Here is a 22,993-nt window from a genome sequence, read left to right as displayed (position 1 = left end):
TTTTATTTTCGCGGGAGCTTATGTACAATATTATCACAGGAAAAGAAAGACGTCTGTGAGGTGCGTCAAAATGGGTGACGTACAATACAATCCTTACAACCAGGGTTCGTCCGATGAATACTCGTTAAGAAGATTACGAGGGAATATATCATTGTTATTTCTGATCCTTACTTTGCTAAAATAACTAATGTTTCCAAGTAATGAGAGATGACACTAAGAAGTAGATTTCTTAAACTTTGAAGGTAAATACTTCAGTGCGTCAAAACTGGGGTTGAAAAAGATGGACCACCCTGTTGTTGTGGATGCGTTTTTGTTTTCGTAAGGTGCTATAAATCGCTTAGATCTTCGAGAAAGCATATGGTTTTAGAGACGATTAAAACTGTGTTGCTAACGTACACCTTAAAAAAGGGGAGTGAAAGAGTTATCGACATAAAATGAATGCCGTAAAGGAAAAAAATTAGAAATTTAGAGAGACACGAGATGGACAACAAAGACGATACTGATAAAACTTAGTATTTACATTGTTGCAGGACCAAATCTGTATGAAAACAGCAGTTGGAATGATGTAATTGTAAAGTTCAGAAACAGAATATACAAAGTTTGTAGTAACTGACATTGCGTTTGTCATACGACAAACTACGGAATCAATTCAGTTGTCGGCAAATCGCAAGATACAATAACGCAGAAGGAAAGTAGATCCAAAAACTTGCAAGCAACCATTTACAGCTTGCATCAATGAAAATTAGAAAATTCTTGACTAGAATTATGAATGTAGCACTTGCAAGCAGTCATTTACAATAATGCAGAAGGAAAGTAGCACTTACAAACTGCCACGTACAATTTGCATCAATGAAAATACAATATACATTGATAGAATTATGAAAGTATCATTTGCAAGCAGCCATTTACAATAATGCATCATAGAAGATTAGGAAATACACGCATATAATTATTTCGGTAATCCCCCTCCATATATGCCTGCCATATTTCCGACAACGTGTGTGTCCGATTTAGATTTTTAACGTAGCTTTAAAATAAATTCAGTCATATCGCTACGATGCCTGCAATGTGGCAGTTTATAGTGATGTCTAGCACTGGGGCATCATGCTGCAGACATGTAGCATGATGTTCCACCCAGACACATTATCCTGACACCAGGCCGAACAGTCCTAAAACTAACCTCTTAATGCTGTGCGACTAGCGAGGCAGCTGTTAGTACCTTTTTTGTAAGTCTTTGGTATGATGTGGCCGGGGATCAAACTCACGATCTCCCGCATCAGAGGCGGGCGCTCTAACCACTAGGCCACTGGAGCGGTTCGACAACGCAAGCTTTCAATTTCTAGGTTATCCTTGTCCTTTGACGATAAGTGAACAATTAAGAAAACAAAGTCGTAATTACAAAATTTCTAAGTGCAAAAATCGTAATGTAGTTGAAGAGGATTTAGATAATATATAGTTGTAAGTACGAATTACTGAGTTGTAAGTAAGGGGCTGTAAGTCGCTTCTTCTTCTTCTGTACATTCGCCTCCTGTTCCACATGAAACTTTGAGAAAAGTATTTGAATAAAAATAAAAAACCTAGGTTCCACCGAGATTTGAACTCGGATTGCTGGATTCAAAGTCCAGAGTGCTAACCATTACACCATGGAACCTATAGGTTACAACGGGTCATCTTCTCAAAACTTATTAGTAGGTTGTAGTATATGCGTATTCTTTACAGTTTTGCTAAAACATGTGCATGAGGTAGTAGGAGCGAGGCGATAATACTCAATAGGAAGAGAGCTATTCCAGTATCCAATGGCAAGGACATGCGCAAACCGCAATATGTATGTGTATGACGGGTTCGCACACACTGGCTGCTGAATGGAAAAGTAAAAATAAATATACACACATTTGGCGGGAAACGCTTTACAACGCAGGTTTGTTCTTTTCCTATCACCATCATATACGTGAATCAGAGGAATAATTTAGCGGTGAGTACCCTGTGGACACCAACTTTTGGTGTCCGCAATATAAAATGTTCCCAGCAAGAAGGTTTATGCTTTGAATCCGTGTCCATAACGCATTAAATTGGAATGCACAGAGTGGGAGAGAGAGAGAGAGAGAGAGAGAGAGAGAGAGAGAGAGAGAGAGAGAGAGAGAGAGAGAGAGAACAACTATAAAAGAAATAGATCATATTTGTATAACAACAATGTGATCGTAAAGTGTACCTCTTAACACTTTGCACATTAGTGACATTTATAATAAATGTGTACGAATACAGTTTCTAAGGTATCGAGTGCTGGTCAGTATCAGTGTTGTCATGGTAGAGGTCACATTATAGAAAAGGGATTCGCTATTTAAAATCGATATCGACTAATATATGCATATATTGATAATGAAACACATATAGTGCAGTGTAATTGACTCCTCGCCTAGAAAAGTGAGAAAGAGGTAACGGTCCGGAGCCAATATCAAGACATAAAGGAAATGTGTTTACGTTGCGCAATTCTTTAATTGCAATTAATAAATCAAAGTCGAAATTACAAGATATCTTTGTTTTCAAATGGTAATGTAGTTGCAAAGAATTTGCGAGATTGCCCTTTTTAAGTGCGAATTATTGAATTGTCAGCAAGGAGCACTAGGTTGCAACTCTATTGCGAAACTAGATTCATATTTCGCACTAACCCATTTCCAAGCAATACTGTATGTCGTTAAATAGCTACATACAATGTATCCTCTCATACTCGCTTCTACTATTGTACATTTGTCTTCTGTTCGACATAAAACTTTAAGAAAAGGTATTTTTAGGATTAAAAAGATAAACTTAGGTTCAACCGAGATTTGAACTCAGATTGCTGGATTCAGAGTCCAGAGTGCTAACCATTACACCATGGAACCTATCGATGATACAGGGTCATATTCCAAAAACATGTTAGGAGGTAGTAATATATCAGTATTATATCAGCTTACCGTTGGACTCCCTTGTGTTCATTTATATTACCGATAAGGTGCATTCATGTTGTCAGAGATTTCGTCTTACTTTATTGATAAAACGTTACACTCCTGTAATACACACAAACAAACACACACATACAGATGAATATGTATATATATATATATATATATATATATATATATATATATATATATATATATATATATATATATATATATATATATATATATATATATATATATATATATATATATATATATATATATATATATATATATATATATATATATATATATATATATATATATATATATATATATATATATATATATATATATATATATATATGAAAATAATAAAAGTGTATATGAAGATTAAAAGTGAAATGCCTAAAAGATTAGTACTATTACGTTCGAGTGGAATGTATATTAAATTAGTAAGATACATTGAAATATCTTAAAGTGATTAAATGAAATGAAATTATGCTGGCTAATTTAAAATCAAGTTATAAAGTTCACTTATGACTATCAGGCTAAATTTAGGCAGATCAATACTCTATATATAAATAATGATATAGTATGTTTTTCCCGAGATTTTAAAGTTCTAAATATGTCATCATTTAACCATCAAGGCGATATTTCTTCTATATTCCTGTCTACGTGAAAACCTCAGAGTCTGGGACTCTGTCTTGAAATCATATCCAGATGAGTTTCTTTAGGAAGCCCATTGAAAATGACATTATTTTATTGATGGAATTTAAGTCCTTTTACCGTCTTGAGTTTGGAACACTCATTACTAAAATTCGCACCTGACTCTTTGGTGCGGAATTGAAAGCACATGTTTCAAACACATACTGGTCCAGAAAATGCCGCGGCTCATATCCTTTCATCTGCACAAAAGCTGACATCCAGATTTCATCTATACCGATAAATATAGGTTTCATCTATACTTATAAATGTAGGTTTGATTATGAGCACTCACAATCTTTAAGTTGTTGAATTTTAAATATCATGGTGTTTACATAGGTTTACTATGGGAACTGAATTAGTACCGTGAGTTTTGTGGACTGAACACATTTGCTCGTGAGATGCCACAGGCCACTCTTGCTTTGGCAATTCTGGCATTTGTCTCATCATCGCTTTGGACTGCACGCGACTGCTACTGCCAAGACAGGTGATCTTGTCCACTGCCAGGTGGGTTTGGCCATTCACGGTGATGGTATCCTCTTGGTAACCAAAACAATAATTTCCTTTAACTTCGTCTTCGGCTGTAGTCTCCTCAGATTGAAAAACAATCCGGCCCACCGGCATCTGATATCGATATCATTATCCTTACAGTATGGAACGCTGGGCGATATCGGTACCGTAATGGCAAAAGATCACGTGATAACCAGCAGGCCGCGCCTTTTAAATTCTCAATTTCGAGGTCAATCCTATTGATCACACCTTGGAATATATGCCGATAACTGCAGTCGGATCACCTCACCTGTTTGCGAAAGAAGGATTGTCCGAAAAATTGCGAATGCATCTAACTACTTTTTCATTCGTAAGCTCTAGGTCAATCGTACAGTCATTATCTTCGTAGAAACTGTCGAGGTAGTCCGAATAGATCAGGGTTTATTTGTTGTTTCGGAGACATTTTCAGCGAACAAAATTAAACATTTTTTGTAAATTACTGCGAAGACTTGAAAAATCCGAGGAAATATGGAAAGGTCGTTGAAAAATCCAATGACGTATGGTGAGGTCGTTGAAAAATCCAAGGGCGTACGGAAATTTCTTTGAAAAATCCAAGGGCTATGGAAAGGTCTATATATGTATGAACAAACAACCATGTACAGCGATTAACTGACACTTACATAGAGACAGAGCTGATGATCCTCCGACAATATGAAGAAATTGTCATACTTCATTTTAGCATCGAGCTTGTTTTATTTTTAATTTGTAACTCAACAATTGTGACAATTTATTCATACTTTGTTGAACTAACCGGTTTTCAAACTATGTTGTATGACGAAATAGACACACATAGGGATCATATTCGCTTCAATTTGCATACACCCACCTCATCTTTCGCATTAGGATTTACGAAAATAAAATAAAGTCTTTAAATTAATGTAAATAAGAAAGAACTTAAAATAATATTCAAGGTTCCACCGAGATTTGAACTCGGATCGCTGGATTCAAAGTCCAGAGTGCTAACCATTACACCATGGAACCATTGTAGCATGTTTCGACAAGACACTTGTAAAAAGTGTCTCCACTGTTCTACGCCAAGTTCTGACAGCGGCCATTTAGGGGCCATGTTCTGATGACTTATGTTATTAGCAAAATCGCTAATTTTACCAGCCAACCAGATGAAGTCTTACACCTTCGCCTTTCGGAGACTGTGCGGTGTGCTAAAGATCGTCGTGGTGGGCCGAAAGATTGGAAATTTAAAATTTCTGAAAGCTGCATTTCCATTGGCTAATTCCAAAATTAGTAGAATATGACCTCTTAGAGGTCGCTCTCAGATCTTCACGTGAGACAGAGGAGATTTGAATTTAATCAGATTGCCCCAGGCTTGTATCTATCAGTGTACATAGTTGCCTTATCTTATGTATACAGGAAGTGTAACTATGCAGTGGGAACACGTCACGAGTTGTAATTATATTGACACTAAATATGAAAAGAACTGTAACCCGACTGGGAATATTCTTATTCAATTTTTAGAAGGCAAATGAAGTACCTTTGTTGTTTAAGGTATAAAGTACATTCTGATTAACTTTTGTAAAAGAAACATCAAAGAAAACGCTGAATGTGGCTCTAAATTAACTGATTATGATAATGGTATCGATCCACATCTGAGAAGTGTAGATACATGTTCATTATTAGAATTTAGATAAAATTAAACAATGTTACATGTAACTGAGAGATGTGAGTCTTTAGTGTAGTTTCCCAATTTCACCTAGTAATACATACTAATCATCTGTAAACAATATTCTCTTATACATAGTTTTTTATATTTCTTCTATGAAATCCACTAGTAGTACGGAAAAGGGTCTTTTGTCTCATTCAATAACCTATGGGTCCCCGGACACCCATTCTGGCCTCTAACCCTTTGATAAGCTATCCACCACGCGACATATAGATGTTTGGATACTTTTTCTTGATTTTTCTATGACGTCCATATGGCTTTTCGGATGTCTTCCCTGCTCTCATACGTAGAACCCTTGAGTTGGATCTGTATTCAATATATATACACTGTACAAAAATGCTCACTTTTCGGAGAATTTATTTTGCGGGCAATAAAATAAGTTCCTTGCTCTTGCTATGAGCAAAAACCCATGAAAATGTTTATATTTTATTTGCTAATTAGTTATATCTGATACATTGACCCTCACAAAACTATTTTATTTATGAACCTGAGATGAAATTCTACATTTGGCCTCTTTCCCTAATGTAATTGTGCCTTCGAACAATGGACAAGGTATATTCCATAATTTAAATGTCTTAATCACTCAGCAAAGAGAGAGAGAGAGAGAGAGAGAGAGAGAGAGAGAGAGAGAGAGAGAGAGATTCACAAGTAAGTTAGTTTCTTCACAGAATAATAGAAACCACTAGCCAATTTCTGACTGCAGTTGTAAGATATCTGAGCAGAAAGTAACAGCTACTTTATAAGTATGCAAGTCAGTTTAATGTGAGTTATAGGCCACCAAGTAGTATTCCTCAGAGAAGACACAAGTCTCGGTTTTAAAAATTAAAGCCACACAAGTACCAGTTTATTACTTTGTGAAAAATGGGTTCATTATGAGAAAATGGCGGCAACCGATGCACCTGCTGGTGAAAGTGTTGTTCCGAAGGCATATGGACAGGACATGCATAGTATAGCCCATAAAACCCCTTAAGCTGGTCATTTGGTGTCAGTAAGACTTATCACAAGATCCTGAATCGTTTTTATTTGCTGAAAATTAAAGTGATGTTTTTCAGTACCTTAGCTCATCTTACACTTGTCAAATGGTAGGAAATCCCAATCAGAAGATATCTAAGGCACATCTGCAACCTATTCCTGCATTTGACCATTTGACAAGCCATCTAATAGAAAAATGGTAGACTCTCGGTTCTTTACCTAACACAAAGTCAAGCAAGCAACACTTGTTGACCATAATGTATGCGTCCTCAAGCTTTTCATAGCCAATTCCTTTAAAGAATATTAAAGCAAAACGTGTTCTAAAAGTTTAGGCAATGTTTTAACACTTGTTTGCCTCCCCAAATCTGTCAGCAAATTTTATGTTTGATTATTTCCAACAACGTATGCAGGAAGTAGACATTCAATAGTTTAATTTTTCTATCTGTCACCCTGAAAGTAATGGGGCTATCTCAAGACTGTCCGAAAACTCTCTCACCTACCCAGGATACATGTATACCATTATATTGAATCAAACCTTATAAAAGACAGTGATCAGTAAAATCCTGGATTGTATAATTATCGAGTAAGATCAGGAGAGTTTTTTAAAATATATAGTGTATCCCATATTGGTAATTATCACCAAATAAAAGACGCCATGACTACCCTAGGACAGCAAAAGACTGTCCCAAAACACCCTCAACTACCCATGATACATGTAGGCGATTAAATAGAACAAAACCAAATGAAAAGACAGCGATCTGTAAAATTCTACCCTGTATAATTATCGAGCAAGATCATTAGAGTTTATTCTTTTGTTGATACTTGCTGAAGACCGTCCCAAAACACACTCATCGACAGCAACATTCATATTTCAAAATATCTTTAAAGCTTCTTTCTTAAGTCTTTAATATGACAAAGAGCAGCTGAATAATTACATCTTAAGGGTCCTATCTTTATATTTGCAAAATTCTTGAACCAAATTATTAATTTTAATTGGTTTGATAATGGCAAGAATTACAATAAAATAAAAATTTTTAAAGCTGCTTTTTGTTTTTGTTTTTTTATAAATATATAAATACATTCAAAGGTTAAGGTTCCGTACATTAACAATGCAAATTAAGTATCTGAGAACAACTGTACACTAAATCTAATACTTCTAATCGCAAGTAAATACTTTTATCATGATACGAACATGATTTTCCACAGTTTGATTATTTGGGGTTTTTTTTGCGGCAAAATATGTTCCAAAATGAAGATCATGATAAGAATAATAACACCTGTAAGGAATGATTAATTGTTTTTAATGTCATTTTACCTATAAACTTTTTTATGTGCTATTGATGTTGATCTGAATTATTTTATTTTCGCGGGAGCTTATGTACAATATTATCACAGGAAAAGAAAGACGTCTGTGAGGTGCGTCAAAATGGGTGACGTACAATACAATCCTTACAACCAGGGTTCGTCCGATGAATACTCGTTAAGAAGATTACGAGGGAATATATCATTGTTATTTCTGATCCTTACTTTGCTAAAATAACTAATGTTTCCAAGTAATGAGAGATGACACTAAGAAGTAGATTTCTTAAACTTTGAAGGTAAATACTTCAGTGCGTCAAAACTGGGGTTGAAAAAGATGGACCACCCTGTTGTTGTGGATGCGTTTTTGTTTTCGTAAGGTGCTATAAATCGCTTAGATCTTCGAGAAAGCATATGGTTTTAGAGACGATTAAAACTGTGTTGCTAACGTGCACCTTAAAAAAGGGGAGTGAAAGAGTTATCGACATAAAATGAATGCCGTAAAGGAAAAAAATTAGAAATTTAGAGAGACACGAGATGGACAACAAAGACGATACTGATAAAACTTAGTATTTACATTGTTGCAGGACCAAATCTGTATGAAAACAGCAGTTGGAATGATGTAATTGTAAAGTTCAGAAACAGAATATACAAAGTTTGTAGTAACTGACATTGCGTTTGTCATACGACAAACTACGGAATCAATTCAGTTGTCGGCAAATCGCAAGATACAATAACGCAGAAGGAAAGTAGATCCAAAAACTTGCAAGCAACCATTTACAGCTTGCATCAATGAAAATTAGAAAATTCTTGACTAGAATTATGAATGTAGCACTTGCAAGCAGTCATTTACAATAATGCAGAAGGAAAGTAGCACTTACAAACTGCCACGTACAATTTGCATCAATGAAAATACAATATACATTGATAGAATTATGAAAGTATCATTTGCAAGCAGCCATTTACAATAATGCATCATAGAAGATTAGGAAATACACGCATATAATTATTTCGGTAATCCCCCTCCATATATGCCTGCCATATTTCCGACAACGTGTGTGTCCGATTTAGATTTTTAACGTAGCTTTAAAATAAATTCAGTCATATCGCTACGATGCCTGCAATGTGGCAGTTTATAGTGATGTCTAGCACTGGGGCATCATGCTGCAGACATGTAGCATGATGTTCCACCCAGACACATTATCCTGACACCAGGCCGAACAGTCCTAAAACTAACCTCTTAATGCTGTGCGACTAGCGAGGCAGCTGTTAGTACCTTTTTTGTAAGTCTTTGGTATGATGTGGCCGGGGATCAAACTCACGATCTCCCGCATCAGAGGCGGGCGCTCTAACCACTAGGCCACTGGAGCGGTTCGACAACGCAAGCTTTCAATTTCTAGGTTATCCTTGTCCTTTGACGATAAGTGAACAATTAAGAAAACAAAGTCGTAATTACAAAATTTCTAAGTGCAAAAATCGTAATGTAGTTGAAGAGGATTTAGATAATATATAGTTGTAAGTACGAATTACTGAGTTGTAAGTAAGGGGCTGTAAGTCGCTTCTTCTTCTTCTGTACATTCGCCTCCTGTTCCACATGAAACTTTGAGAAAAGTATTTGAATAAAAATAAAAAACCTAGGTTCCACCGAGATTTGAACTCGGATTGCTGGATTCAAAGTCCAGAGTGCTAACCATTACACCATGGAACCTATAGGTTACAACGGGTCATCTTCTCAAAACTTATTAGTAGGTTGTAGTATATGCGTATTCTTTACAGTTTTGCTAAAACATGTGCATGAGGTAGTAGGAGCGAGGCGATAATACTCAATAGGAAGAGAGCTATTCCAGTATCCAATGGCAAGGACATGCGCAAACCGCAATATGTATGTGTATGACGGGTTCGCACACACTGGCTGCTGAATGGAAAAGTAAAAATAAATATACACACATTTGGCGGGAAACGCTTTACAACGCAGGTTTGTTCTTTTCCTATCACCATCATATACGTGAATCAGAGGAATAATTTAGCGGTGAGTACCCTGTGGACACCAACTTTTGGTGTCCGCAATATAAAATGTTCCCAGCAAGAAGGTTTATGCTTTGAATCCGTGTCCATAACGCATTAAATTGGAATGCACAGAGTGGGGGAGAGAGAGAGAGAGAGAGAGAGAGAGAGAGAGAGAGAGAGAGAGAGAGAACAACTATAAAAGAAATAGATCATATTTGTATAACAACAATGTGATCGTAAAGTGTACCTCTTAACACTTTGCACATTAGTGACATTTATAATAAATGTGTACGAATACAGTTTCTAAGGTATCGAGTGCTGGTCAGTATCAGTGTTGTCATGGTAGAGGTCACATTATAGAAAAGGGATTCGCTATTTAAAATCGATATCGACTAATATATGCATATATTGATAATGAAACACATATAGTGCAGTGTAATTGACTCCTCGCCTAGAAAAGTGAGAAAGAGGTAACGGTCCGGAGCCAATATCAAGACATAAAGGAAATGTGTTTACGTTGCGCAATTCTTTAATTGCAATTAATAAATCAAAGTCGAAATTACAAGATATCTTTGTTTTCAAATGGTAATGTAGTTGCAAAGAATTTGCGAGATTGCCCTTTTTAAGTGCGAATTATTGAATTGTCAGCAAGGAGCACTAGGTTGCAACTCTATTGCGAAACTAGATTCATATTTCGCACTAACCCATTTCCAAGCAATACTGTATGTCGTTAAATAGCTACATACAATGTATCCTCTCATACTCGCTTCTACTATTGTACATTTGTCTTCTGTTCGACATAAAACTTTAAGAAAAGGTATTTTTAGGATTAAAAAGATAAACTTAGGTTCAACCGAGATTTGAACTCAGATTGCTGGATTCAGAGTCCAGAGTGCTAACCATTACACCATGGAACCTATCGATGATACAGGGTCATATTCCAAAAACATGTTAGGAGGTAGTAATATATCAGTATTATATCAGCTTACCGTTGGACTCCCTTGTGTTCATTTATATTACCGATAAGGTGCATTCATGTTGTCAGAGATTTCGTCTTACTTTATTGATAAAACGTTACACTCCTGTAATACACACAAACAAACACACACATACAGATGAATATGTATATATATATATATATATATATATATATATATATATATATATATATATATATATATATATATATATATATATATATATATATATATATATATATATATATATATATATATATATATATATATATATATATATATCTATATATATATATCTATATATATATATATATATATATATATATATATGAAAATAATAAAAGTGTATATGAAGATTAAAAGTGAAATGCCTAAAAGATTAGTACTATTACGTTCGAGTGGAATGTATATTAAATTAGTAAGATACATTGAAATATCTTAAAGTGATTAAATGAAATGAAATTATGCTGGCTAATTTAAAATCAAGTTATAAAGTTCACTTATGACTATCAGGCTAAATTTAGGCAGATCAATACTCTATATATAAATAATGATATAGTATGTTTTTCCCGAGATTTTAAAGTTCTAAATATGTCATCATTTAACCATCAAGGCGATATTTCTTCTATATTCCTGTCTACGTGAAAACCTCAGAGTCTGGGACTCTGTCTTGAAATCATATCCAGATGAGTTTCTTTAGGAAGCCCATTGAAAATGACATTATTTTATTGATGGAATTTAAGTCCTTTTACCGTCTTGAGTTTGGAACACTCATTACTAAAATTCGCACCTGACTCTTTGGTGCGGAATTGAAAGCACATGTTTCAAACACATACTGGTCCAGAAAATGCCGCGGCTCATATCCTTTCATCTGCACAAAAGCTGACATCCAGATTTCATCTATACCGATAAATATAGGTTTCATCTATACTTATAAATGTAGGTTTGATTATGAGCACTCACAATCTTTAAGTTGTTGAATTTTAAATATCATGGTGTTTACATAGGTTTACTATGGGAACTGAATTAGTACCGTGAGTTTTGTGGACTGAACACATTTGCTCGTGAGATGCCACAGGCCACTCTTGCTTTGGCAATTCTGGCATTTGTCTCATCATCGCTTTGGACTGCACGCGACTGCTACTGCCAAGACAGGTGATCTTGTCCACTGCCAGGTGGGTTTGGCCATTCACGGTGATGGTATCCTCTTGGTAACCAAAACAATAATTTCCTTTAACTTCGTCTTCGGCTGTAGTCTCCTCAGATTGAAAAACAATCCGGCCCACCGGCATCTGATATCGATATCATTATCCTTACAGTATGGAGCGCTGGGCGATATCGGTACCGTAATGGCAAAAGATCACGTGATAACCAGCAGGCCGCGCCTTTTAAATTCTCAATTTCGAGGTCAATCCTATTGATCACACCTTGGAATATATGCCGATAACTGCAGTCGGATCACCTCACCTGTTTGCGAAAGAAGGATTGTCCGAAAAATTGCGAATGCATCTAACTACTTTTTCATTCGTAAGCTCTAGGTCAATCGTACAGTCATTATCTTCGTAGAAACTGTCGAGGTAGTCCGAATAGATCAGGGTTTATTTGTTGTTTCGGAGACATTTTCAGCGAACAAAATTAAACATTTTTTGTAAATTACTGCGAAGACTTGAAAAATCCGAGGAAATATGGAAAGGTCGTTGAAAAATCCAATGACGTATGGTGAGGTCGTTGAAAAATCCAAGGGCGTACGGAAATTTCTTTGAAAAATCCAAGGGCTATGGAAAGGTCTATATATGTATGAACAAACAACCATGTACAGCGATTAACTGACACTTACATAGAGACAGAGCTGATGATCCTCCGACAATATGAAGAAATTGTCATACTTCATTTTAGCATCGAGCTTGTTTTATTTTTAATTTGTAACTCAACAATTGTGACAATTTATTCATACTTTGTTGAACTAACCGGTTTTCAAACTATGTTGTATGACGAAATAGACACACATAGGGATCATATTCGCTTCAATTTGCATACACCCACCTCATCTTTCGCATTAGGATTTACGAAAATAAAATAAAGTCTTTAAATTAATGTAAATAAGAAAGAACTTAAAATAATATTCAAGGTTCCACCGAGATTTGAACTCGGATCGCTGGATTCAAAGTCCAGAGTGCTAACCATTACACCATGGAACCATTGTAGCATGTTTCGACAAGACACTTGTAAAAAGTGTCTCCACTGTTCTACGCCAAGTTCTGACAGCGGCCATTTAGGGGCCATGTTCTGATGACTTATGTTATTAGCAAAATCGCTAATTTTACCAGCCAACCAGATGAAGTCTTACACCTTCGCCTTTCGGAGACTGTGCGGTGTGCTAAAGATCGTCGTGGTGGGCCGAAAGATTGGAAATTTAAAATTTCTGAAAGCTGCATTTCCATTGGCTAATTCCAAAATTAGTAGAATATGACCTCTTAGAGGTCGCTCTCAGATCTTCACGTGAGACAGAGGAGATTTGAATTTAATCAGATTGCCCCAGGCTTGTATCTATCAGTGTACATAGTTGCCTTATCTTATGTATACAGGAAGTGTAACTATGCAGTGGGAACACGTCACGAGTTGTAATTATATTGACACTAAATATGAAAAGAACTGTAACCCGACTGGGAATATTCTTATTCAATTTTTAGAAGGCAAATGAAGTACCTTTGTTGTTTAAGGTATAAAGTACATTCTGATTAACTTTTGTAAAAGAAACATCAAAGAAAACGCTGAATGTGGCTCTAAATTAACTGATTATGATAATGGTATCGATCCACATCTGAGAAGTGTAGATACATGTTCATTATTAGAATTTAGATAAAATTAAACAATGTTACATGTAACTGAGAGATGTGAGTCTTTAGTGTAGTTTCCCAATTTCACCTAGTAATACATACTAATCATCTGTAAACAATATTCTCTTATACATAGTTTTTTATATTTCTTCTATGAAATCCACTAGTAGTACGGAAAAGGGTCTTTTGTCTCATTCAATAACCTATGGGTCCCCGGACACCCATTCTGGCCTCTAACCCTTTGATAAGCTATCCACCACGCGACATATAGATGTTTGGATACTTTTTCTTGATTTTTCTATGACGTCCATATGGCTTTTCGGATGTCTTCCCTGCTCTCATACGTAGAACCCTTGAGTTGGATCTGTATTCAATATATATACACTGTACAAAAATGCTCACTTTTCGGAGAATTTATTTTGCGGGCAATAAAATAAGTTCCTTGCTCTTGCTATGAGCAAAAACCCATGAAAATGTTTATATTTTATTTGCTAATTAGTTATATCTGATACATTGACCCTCACAAAACTATTTTATTTATGAACCTGAGATGAAATTCTACATTTGGCCTCTTTCCCTAATGTAATTGTGCCTTCGAACAATGGACAAGGTATATTCCATAATTTAAATGTCTTAATCACTCAGCAAAGAGAGAGAGAGAGAGAGAGAGAGAGAGAGAGAGAGAGAGAGAGAGATTCACAAGTAAGTTAGTTTCTTCACAGAATAATAGAAACCACTAGCCAATTTCTGACTGCAGTTGTAAGATATCTGAGCAGAAAGTAACAGCTACTTTATAAGTATGCAAGTCAGTTTAATGTGAGTTATAGGCCACCAAGTAGTATTCCTCAGAGAAGACACAAGTCTCGGTTTTAAAAATTAAAGCCACACAAGTACCAGTTTATTACTTTGTGAAAAATGGGTTCATTATGAGAAAATGGCGGCAACCGATGCACCTGCTGGTGAAAGTGTTGTTCCGAAGGCATATGGACAGGACATGCATAGTATAGCCCATAAAACCCCTTAAGCTGGTCATTTGGTGTCAGTAAGACTTATCACAAGATCCTGAATCGTTTTTATTTGCTGAAAATTAAAGTGATGTTTTTCAGTACCTTAGCTCATCTTACACTTGTCAAATGGTAGGAAATCCCAATCAGAAGATATCTAAGGCACATCTGCAACCTATTCCTGCATTTGACCATTTGACAAGCCATCTAATAGAAAAATGGTAGACTCTCGGTTCTTTACCTAACACAAAGTCAAGCAAGCAACACTTGTTGACCATAATGTATGCGTCCTCAAGCTTTTCATAGCCAATTCCTTTAAAGAATATTAAAGCAAAACGTGTTCTAAAAGTTTAGGCAATGTTTTAACACTTGTTTGCCTCCCCAAATCTGTCAGCAAATTTTATGTTTGATTATTTCCAACAACGTATGCAGGAAGTAGACATTCAATAGTTTAATTTTTCTATCTGTCACCCTGAAAGTAATGGGGCTATCTCAAGACTGTCCGAAAACTCTCTCACCTACCCAGGATACATGTATACCATTATATTGAATCAAACCTTATAAAAGACAGTGATCAGTAAAATCCTGGATTGTATAATTATCGAGTAAGATCAGGAGAGTTTTTTAAAATATATAGTGTATCCCATATTGGTAATTATCACCAAATAAAAGACGCCATGACTACCCTAGGACAGCAAAAGACTGTCCCAAAACACCCTCAACTACCCATGATACATGTAGGCGATTAAATAGAACAAAACCAAATGAAAAGACAGCGATCTGTAAAATTCTACCCTGTATAATTATCGAGCAAGATCATTAGAGTTTATTCTTTTGTTGATACTTGCTGAAGACCGTCCCAAAACACACTCATCGACAGCAACATTCATATTTCAAAATATCTTTAAAGCTTCTTTCTTAAGTCTTTAATATGACAAAGAGCAGCTGAATAATTACATCTTAAGGGTCCTATCTTTATATTTGCAAAATTCTTGAACCAAATTATTAATTTTAATTGGTTTGATAATGGCAAGAATTACAATAAAATAAAAATTTTTAAAGCTGCTTTTTGTTTTTGTTTTTTTATAAATATATAAATACATTCAAAGGTTAAGGTTCCGTACATTAACAATGCAAATTAAGTATTTGAGAACAACTGTACACTAAATCTAATACTTCTAATCGCAAGTAAATACTTTTATCATGATACGAACATGATTTTCCACAGTTTGATTATTTGGGGGTTTTTTTGCGGCAAAATATGTTCCAAAATGAAGATCATGATAAGAATAATAACACCTGTAAGGAATGATTAATTGTTTTTAATGTCATTTTACCTATAAACTTTTTTATGTGCTATTGATGTTGATCTGAATTATTTTATTTTCGCGGGAGCTTATGTACAATATTATCACAGGAAAAGAAAGACGTCTGTGAGGTGCGTCAAAATGGGTGACGTACAATACAATCCTTACAACCAGGGTTCGTCCGATGAATACTCGTTAAGAAGATTACGAGGGAATATATCATTGTTATTTCTGATCCTTACTTTGCTAAAATAACTAATGTTTCCAAGTAATGAGAGATGACACTAAGAAGTAGATTTCTTAAACTTTGAAGGTAAATACTTCAGTGCGTCAAAACTGGGGTTGAAAAAGATGGACCACCCTGTTGTTGTGGATGCGTTTTTGTTTTCGTAAGGTGCTATAAATCGCTTAGATCTTCGAGAAAGCATATGGTTTTAGAGACGATTAAAACTGTGTTGCTAACGTACACCTTAAAAAAGGGGAGTGAAAGAGTTATCGACATAAAATGAATGCCGTAAAGGAAAAAAATTAGAAATTTAGAGAGACACGAGATGGACAACAAAGACGATACTGATAAAACTTAGTATTTACATTGTTGCAGGACCAAATCTGTATGAAAACAGCAGTTGGAATGATGTAATTGTAAAGTTCAGAAACAGAATATACAAAGTTTGTAGTAACTGACATTGCGTTTGTCATACGACAAACTACGGAATCAATTCAGTTGTCGGCAAATCGCAAGATACAATAACGCAGAAGGAAAGTAGATCGAAAAACTTGCAAGCAACCATTTACAGCTTGCATCAATGAAAATTAGAAAATTCTTGACTAGAATTATGAATGTAGCACTTGCAAGCAGTCATTTACAATAATGCAGAAGGAAAGTAGCACTTACAAACTGCCACGTACAATTTGCATCAATGAAAATACAATATACATTGATAGAATTATGAAAGTATCATTTGCAAGCAGCCATTTACAATAATGCATCATAGAAGATTAGGAAATACACGCATATAATTATTTCGGTAATCGCCCTCCATATATGCCTGCCATATTTCCGACAACGTGTGTGTCCGATTTAGATTTTTAACGTAGCTTTAAAATAAATTCAGTCATATCGCTACGATGCCTGCAATGTGGCAGTTTATAGTGATGTCTAGCACTGGGGCATCATGCTGCAGACATGTAGCATGATGTTCCACCCAGACACATTATCCTGACACCAGGCCGAACAGTCCTAAAACTAACCTCTTAATGCTGTGCGACTAGCGAGGCAGCTGTTAGTACCTTTTTTGTAAGTCTTTGGTATGATGTGGCCGGGGATCAAACTCACGATCTCCCGCATCAGAGGCGGGCGCTCTAACCACTAGGCCACTGGAGCGGTTCGACAACGCAAGCTTTCAATTTCTAGGTTATCCTTGTCCTTTGACGATAAGTGAACAATTAAGAAAACAAAGTCGTAATTACAAAATTTCTAAGTGCAAAAATCGTAATGTAGTTGAAGAGGATTTAGATAATATATAGTTGTAAGTACGAATTACTGAGTTGTAAGTAAGGGGCTGTAAGTCGCTTCTTCTTCTTCTGTACATTCGCCTCCTGTTCCACATGAAACTTTGAGAAAAGTATTTGAATAAAAATAAAAAACCTAGGTTCCACCGAGATTTGAACTCGGATTGCTGGATTCAAAGTCCAGAGTGCTAACCATTACACCATGGAACCTATAGGTTACAACGGGTCATCTTCTCAAAACTTATTAGTAGGTTGTAGTATATGCGTATTCTTTACAGTTTTGCTAAAACATGTGCATGAGGTAGTAGGAGCGAGGCGATAATACTCAATAGGAAGAGAGCTATTCCAGTATCCAATGGCAAGGACATGCGCAAACCGCAATATGTATGTGTATGACGGGTTCGCACACACTGGCTGCTGAATGGAAAAGTAAAAATAAATATACACACATTTGGCGGGAAACGCTTTACAACGCAGGTTTGTTCTTTTCCTATCACCATCATATACGTGAATCAGAGGAATAATTTAGCGGTGAGTACCCTGTGGACACCAACTTTTGGTGTCCGCAATATAAAATGTTCCCAGCAAGAAGGTTTATGCTTTGAATCCGTGTCCATAACGCATTAAATTGGAATGCACAGAGTGGGGGAGAGAGAGAGAGAGAGAGAGAGAGAGAGAGAGAGAGAGAGAGAGAGAGAGAGAGAGAGAGAGAGAACAACTATAAAAGAAATAGATCATATTTGTATAACAACAATGTGATCGTAAAGTGTACCTCTTAACACTTTGCACATTAGTGACATTTATAATAAATGTGTACGAATACAGTTTCTAAGGTATCGAGTGCTGGTCAGTATCAGTGTTGTCATGGTAGAGGTCACATTATAGAAAAGGGATTCGCTATTTAAAATCGATATCGACTAATATATGCATATATTGATAATGAAACACATATAGTGCAGTGTAATTGACTCCTCGCCTAGAAAAGTGAGAAAGAGGTAACGGTCCGGAGCCAATATCAAGACATAAAGGAAATGTGTTTACGTTGCGCAATTCTTTAATTGCAATTAATAAATCAAAGTCGAAATTACAAGATATCTTTGTTTTCAAATGGTAATGTAGTTGCAAAGAATTTGCGAGATTGCCCTTTTTAAGTGCGAATTATTGAATTGTCAGCAAGGAGCACTAGGTTGCAACTCTATTGCGAAACTAGATTCATATTTCGCACTAACCCATTTCCAAGCAATACTGTATGTCGTTAAATAGCTACATACAATGTATCCTCTCATACTCGCTTCTACTATTGTACATTTGTCTTCTGTTCGACATAAAACTTTAAGAAAAGGTATTTTTAGGATTAAAAAGATAAACTTAGGTTCAACCGAGATTTGAACTCAGATTGCTGGATTCAGAGTCCAGAGTGCTAACCATTACACCATGGAACCTATCGATGATACAGGGTCATATTCCAAAAACATGTTAGGAGGTAGTAATATATCAGTATTATATCAGCTTACCGTTGGACTCCCTTGTGTTCATTTATATTACCGATAAGGTGCATTCATGTTGTCAGAGATTTCGTCTTACTTTATTGATAAAACGTTACACTCCTGTAATACACACAAACAAACACACACATACAGATGAATATGTATATATATATATATATATATATATATATATATATATATATATATATATATATATATATATATATATATATATATATATATATATATATATATATATATATATATATATATATATATATATATATATCTATATATATATATCTATATATATATATATATATATATATATATATATATATATATATATATATATATATATATATATATATATATATATATATATATATGAAAATAATAAAAGTGTATATGAAGATTAAAAGTGAAATGCCTAAAAGATTAGTACTATTACGTTCGAGTGGAATGTATATTAAATTAGTAAGATACATTGAAATATCTTAAAGTGATTAAATGAAATGAAATTATGCTGGCTAATTTAAAATCAAGTTATAAAGTTCACTTATGACTATCAGGCTAAATTTAGGCAGATCAATACTCTATATATAAATAATGATATAGTATGTTTTTCCCGAGATTTTAAAGTTCTAAATATGTCATCATTTAACCATCAAGGCGATATTTCTTCTATATTCCTGTCTACGTGAAAACCTCAGAGTCTGGGACTCTGTCTTGAAATCATATCCAGATGAGTTTCTTTAGGAAGCCCATTGAAAATGACATTATTTTATTGATGGAATTTAAGTCCTTTTACCGTCTTGAGTTTGGAACACTCATTACTAAAATTCGCACCTGACTCTTTGGTGCGGAATTGAAAGCACATGTTTCAAACACATACTGGTCCAGAAAATGCCGCGGCTCATATCCTTTCATCTGCACAAAAGCTGACATCCAGATTTCATCTATACCGATAAATATAGGTTTCATCTATACTTATAAATGTAGGTTTGATTATGAGCACTCACAATCTTTAAGTTGTTGAATTTTAAATATCATGGTGTTTACATAGGTTTACTATGGGAACTGAATTAGTACCGTGAGTTTTGTGGACTGAACACATTTGCTCGTGAGATGCCACAGGCCACTCTTGCTTTGGCAATTCTGGCATTTGTCTCATCATCGCTTTGGACTGCACGCGACTGCTACTGCCAAGACAGGTGATCTTGTCCACTGCCAGGTGGGTTTGGCCATTCACGGTGATGGTATCCTCTTGGTAACCAAAACAATAATTTCCTTTAACTTCGTCTTCGGCTGTAGTCTCCTCAGATTGAAAAACAATCCGGCCCACCGGCATCTGATATCGATATCATTATCCTTACAGTATGGAGCGCTGGGCGATATCGGTACCGTAATGGCAAAAGATCACGTGATAACCAGCAGGCCGCGCCTTTTAAATTCTCAATTTCGAGGTCAATCCTATTGATCACACCTTGGAATATATGCCGATAACTGCAGTCGGATCACCTCACCTGTTTGCGAAAGAAGGATTGTCCGAAAAATTGCGAATGCATCTAACTACTTTTTCATTCGTAAGCTCTAGGTCAATCGTACAGTCATTATCTTCGTAGAAACTGTCGAGGTAGTCCGAATAGATCAGGGTTTATTTGTTGTTTCGGAGACATTTTCAGCGAACAAAATTAAACATTTTTTGTAAATTACTGCGAAGACTTGAAAAATCCGAGGAAATATGGAAAGGTCGTTGAAAAATCCAATGACGTATGGTGAGGTCGTTGAAAAATCCAAGGGCGTACGGAAATTTCTTTGAAAAATCCAAGGGCTATGGAAAGGTCTATATATGTATGAACAAACAACCATGTACAGCGATTAACTGACACTTACATAGAGACAGAGCTGATGATCCTCCGACAATATGAAGAAATTGTCATACTTCATTTTAGCATCGAGCTTGTTTTATTTTTAATTTGTAACTCAACAATTGTGACAATTTATTCATACTTTGTTGAACTAACCGGTTTTCAAACTATGTTGTATGACGAAATAGACACACATAGGGATCATATTCGCTTCAATTTGCATACACCCACCTCATCTTTCGCATTAGGATTTAAATAAAATAAAGTCTTTAAATTAATGTAAATAAGAAAGAACTTAAAATAATATTCAAGGTTCCACCGAGATTTGAACTCGGATCGCTGGATTCAAAGTCCAGAGTGCTAACCATTACACCATGGAACCATTGTAGCATGTTTCGACAAGACACTTGTAAAAAGTGTCTCCACTGTTCTACGCCAAGTTCTGACAGCGGCCATTTAGGGGCCATGTTCTGATGACTTATGTTATTAGCAAAATCGCTAATTTTACCAGCCAACCAGATGAAGTCTTACACCTTCGCCTTTCGGAGACTGTGCGGTGTGCTAAAGATCGTCGTGGTGGGCCGAAAGATTGGAAATTTAAAATTTCTGAAAGCTGCATTTCCATTGGCTAATTCCAAAATTAGTAGAATATGACCTCTTAGAGGTCGCTCTCAGATCTTCACGTGAGACAGAGGAGATTTGAATTTAATCAGATTGCCCCAGGCTTGTATCTATCAGTGTACATAGTTGCCTTATCTTATGTATACAGGAAGTGTAACTATGCAGTGGGAACACGTCACGAGTTGTAATTATATTGACACTAAATATGAAAAGAACTGTAACCCGACTGGGAATATTCTTATTCAATTTTTAGAAGGCAAATGAAGTACCTTTGTTGTTTAAGGTATAAAGTACATTCTGATTAACTTTTGTAAAAGAAACATCAAAGAAAACGCTGAATGTGGCTCTAAATTAACTGATTATGATAATGGTATCGATCCACATCTGAGAAGTGTAGATACATGTTCATTATTAGAATTTAGATAAAATTAAACAATGTTACATGTAACTGAGAGATGTGAGTCTTTAGTGTAGTTTCCCAATTTCACCTAGTAATACATACTAATCATCTGTAAACAATATTCTCTTATACATAGTTTTTTATATTTCTTCTATGAAATCCACTAGTAGTACGGAAAAGGGTCTTTTGTCTCATTCAATAACCTATGGGTCCCCGGACACCCATTCTGGCCTCTAACCCTTTGATAAGCTATCCACCACGCGACATATAGATGTTTGGATACTTTTTCTTGATTTTTCTATGACGTCCATATGGCTTTTCGGATGTCTTCCCTGCTCTCATACGTAGAACCCTTGAGTTGGATCTGTATTCAATATATATACACTGTACAAAAATGCTCACTTTTCGGAGAATTTATTTTGCGGGCAATAAAATAAGTTCCTTGCTCTTGCTATGAGCAAAAACCCATGAAAATGTTTATATTTTATTTGCTAATTAGTTATATCTGATACATTGACCCTCACAAAACTATTTTATTTATGAACCTGAGATGAAATTCTACATTTGGCCTCTTTCCCTAATGTAATTGTGCCTTCGAACAATGGACAAGGTATATTCCATAATTTAAATGTCTTAATCACTCAGCAAAGAGAGAGAGAGAGAGAGAGAGAGAGAGAGAGAGAGAGAGAGAGATTCACAAGTAAGTTAGTTTCTTCACAGAATAATAGAAACCACTAGCCAATTTCTGACTGCAGTTGTAAGATATCTGAGCAGAAAGTAACAGCTACTTTATAAGTATGCAAGTCAGTTTAATGTGAGTTATAGGCCACCAAGTAGTATTCCTCAGAG

The 22,993-nt window shown here is 35.5% G+C and overlaps 9 non-coding genes across 9 annotated transcripts; all 9 read right to left on the bottom strand.

Annotated features, from left to right (window-relative positions):
* Positions 1 to 1,579: 1,579 nt before the first annotated feature.
* Trnaq-uug (transfer RNA glutamine (anticodon UUG)) lies at positions 1,580 to 1,651 on the bottom strand. Its single transcript has one exon. It is a non-coding gene; the product is annotated as a tRNA-Gln (tRNA).
* A 1,156-nt stretch (positions 1,652 to 2,807) lies between these two features.
* Trnaq-cug (transfer RNA glutamine (anticodon CUG)) lies at positions 2,808 to 2,879 on the bottom strand. The gene has a single exon. It is a non-coding gene; the product is annotated as a tRNA-Gln (tRNA).
* Positions 2,880 to 5,081: 2,202 nt separating this feature from the next.
* Trnaq-uug (transfer RNA glutamine (anticodon UUG)) lies at positions 5,082 to 5,153 on the bottom strand. The gene has a single exon. It is a non-coding gene; the product is annotated as a tRNA-Gln (tRNA).
* A 4,604-nt stretch (positions 5,154 to 9,757) lies between these two features.
* Trnaq-uug (transfer RNA glutamine (anticodon UUG)) lies at positions 9,758 to 9,829 on the bottom strand. Its single transcript has one exon. It is a non-coding gene; the product is annotated as a tRNA-Gln (tRNA).
* A 1,144-nt stretch (positions 9,830 to 10,973) lies between these two features.
* Positions 10,974 to 11,045, bottom strand: Trnaq-cug (transfer RNA glutamine (anticodon CUG)). The gene has a single exon. It is a non-coding gene; the product is annotated as a tRNA-Gln (tRNA).
* Positions 11,046 to 13,231: 2,186 nt separating this feature from the next.
* On the bottom strand, positions 13,232 to 13,303 carry Trnaq-uug (transfer RNA glutamine (anticodon UUG)). The gene has a single exon. It is a non-coding gene; the product is annotated as a tRNA-Gln (tRNA).
* Positions 13,304 to 17,903: 4,600 nt separating this feature from the next.
* On the bottom strand, positions 17,904 to 17,975 carry Trnaq-uug (transfer RNA glutamine (anticodon UUG)). Its single transcript has one exon. It is a non-coding gene; the product is annotated as a tRNA-Gln (tRNA).
* Positions 17,976 to 19,135: 1,160 nt separating this feature from the next.
* On the bottom strand, positions 19,136 to 19,207 carry Trnaq-cug (transfer RNA glutamine (anticodon CUG)). The gene has a single exon. It is a non-coding gene; the product is annotated as a tRNA-Gln (tRNA).
* A 2,226-nt stretch (positions 19,208 to 21,433) lies between these two features.
* Trnaq-uug (transfer RNA glutamine (anticodon UUG)) lies at positions 21,434 to 21,505 on the bottom strand. Its single transcript has one exon. It is a non-coding gene; the product is annotated as a tRNA-Gln (tRNA).
* Positions 21,506 to 22,993: the final 1,488 nt, after the last annotated feature.

Source organism: Sinohyriopsis cumingii, chromosome 17, assembly GCF_028554795.1.
Source record: "Sinohyriopsis cumingii isolate HCF-2022 chromosome 17, ASM2855479v2, whole genome shotgun sequence".
Taxonomy (NCBI): Eukaryota; Metazoa; Mollusca; class Bivalvia; order Unionida; family Unionidae; genus Sinohyriopsis; species Sinohyriopsis cumingii.
This window is presented reverse-complemented; position numbering and strand designations above follow the sequence as displayed.